Here is a 2,500-nt window from a genome sequence, read left to right as displayed (position 1 = left end):
TTTTTTTCACTGGCGGCGTAACAAGTATATACTTGATTTTAATGCAATCAAACTTTTATTTAGGTAATAAATTCTCCTTTTCAATTTTACCTTTCTATTTATGTCTATTCATTCATTCATCTATTTTGTTTATTTATTCGTTTGTTATATTTAGTGATTATATTAGCTTATTGTTATTTCATCTTATTTTATATATTCATTTATCTATTTATTTATCTATTTTTTGTTATCTAATATGATTTTATTATTCTATGACAGGAAGTTTTATAATATTCCCATGGAATACATATATCATATCTCATATAACATCTTCCAGACCAGTCTTGAACTTAACGAAATCGTCTGTTTTCGTGGAAAAGAGAAATTTAAAAAAACATTATTTCAATCTTGATATTACGAAATAAATCCGTCTTGTGCGTAAAAGAGTATACTTGGCACCGACGCATTCTTGTTGTACATGTGGCAACCATGTATGCACGCTGAGCAAGATGAATGGCCATCAGATGGCCAATAGGAGGGTGGCCTGGAGGGGTGTGACGTCATCGTGGGTCTAAGTCTACACCAATATTACATGAGTACTGTACGTCAGAATAGTACAATTCTGACATAGTACAATAGCACAATTCTGTCATCAGATTTTTTTTTTTTTTCCTTTTACTGCAAAAATGGCCGAATTCGGCACTTTTTATGGAGTGTGAGCGTTACGAGATTTCATATTAATTTCATATAACCTCTTTTTCGTAAAATCATATATATCTCAATTGATATTATCATTCTGTCCAAAATATGAACATTTTATCGAAGAAATAGATTCATCAGGTCCATAAGCTCGCTTAACTGGTAACATTTTATCTCAAGAAATTATCTTGTAAGAAGGATTTTTTTTTTTTTCAAAAATATGCCCATCCATCCCCCACGATCCTCGAGGAGACTCTGGTCTGAATAAAATTATCTAATTTTAGTTTCTATGCCGTTTAGTTTCTTCCTTTCCCTCTTATCCTTTCCCTCCTTTGTTCTTTTCCTCCTTTACCCACTTCTCATCCATCCACCACTTCCTCTCCCTCCATTTTTCCTCTCTCCCTCTTTCCTTCCCTCTTCCAATCTCTCCCCTTCTCCTTCTTCTCTCTACTTCCCCCTCTCTTTCTTCGTGTCTCCTTCACCCCTTCTTTCATCCTGCTCTGTCTACCCCTCTCATTCATACTCTCTTTCTCTTCTCATTCCTCTCTGTCTTTTTATTCCGGTCTCTCCCCCTTTCCTTCTTCCTCTCTTTTTCCTTCCTTCTTCCCCCCCTCTCCTTCTTCCTCCTTCTCTCCTTCTTCCTCCTTCTCTCCTTCTTCCTCCACCTCTCTTTCTTCCTCCCCCTCTCTTTCTTCCTCCCTGTCTCCTTCTTCTTCCCCCCTCTCCTTCTTCCTCCTCTCCTTCTTCTTCCTCCTTCTCTCCTTCTTCCTCCCTCTCTCCTTATTCTTCCCTCTCTCCTTCTTCCTCTTCCCCTCCCTCTTCCTCCCTCCTTCTCTCCTTCTTCCTCCACCTCCCTTTCTTCCTCTCCCTCGCCTTCTTCCTCCCTCTCTCCTTCTTCCCCCCTCCTTCTTCCTCCTCCTCTCCTTCTTCCTTTTTCTACCACGATCTTTCTCGTTCTTCCTCTTCCTCTTCTTTTGCATCCACATGCCTATTTGAGTGTTTCATTGCCAGCATTGGGAAATCTCGTCCCCTGGTACTAAGACCTCTTTTTTCTATTCTATATTTTATTTTCTCTCAAAACGCATTCAACTGTTCATTCATACGAATAAAAAAAATGAAAAAAATCACATGTAAGGCGCACAACCTCGCTTCATTTTTTTTTATTTCTATCCCCCCCAAAAAAAAAAAACGTAAATAAAAAATAAAACAAAAATCGAAAAGTCCAATTGAGATGAAAAACATGAGGAATCAGTGGCAGACTTTACATATTTTGTTCTGGTGAAAGACAGATGATGTAATGAGTCTAAGCCTAATCTCTGTCCTAATGAAACTGATTAATGATTCTACTCTGCCTATTGCAAGCTGATTTGTATTCCAGAAAAGAATTACCCTATCCAAACCTTACCTATCTATTCATTTTCATTCAGCAATATTTTATCGTGGTTTATTGAATACTCATCAATGTTTGCGTAAGGTAACTTTTGAGCCATCCTATATGTATAATGTATAATGTATAATAAGGTAACTTTTGAGCCATCCTGTATAATGTATAATGTGCCGCCTTACTGAAGAGAAATAATACAATTCGTCCTTCTTTGGACTAAGCCATCACAGTCATTGTTATTGATGGAGGACAAGAACAAGAAGAACAAAAACAAGAACAACAAAAACAAGAACAAGAACAAGAACAAGAACAAAGGCAGCGATTTCGAGTGATATACGTTATTGACCCAACGAGAACCGAATTGTAAATGCAAACACATTCTGCTCATGTTTCAGAGATTTACTGATTATGCTGCAGAACTTTTTATGGTTATGATGC

Source organism: Oratosquilla oratoria, chromosome 7 (assembly GCF_046742065.1).
Source record: "Oratosquilla oratoria isolate Oo_2021 chromosome 7, ASM4674206v1, whole genome shotgun sequence".
Classification (NCBI taxonomy): Eukaryota; Metazoa; Arthropoda; class Malacostraca; order Stomatopoda; family Squillidae; genus Oratosquilla; species Oratosquilla oratoria.
Note: the sequence above shows the minus strand (reverse complement) of the source record.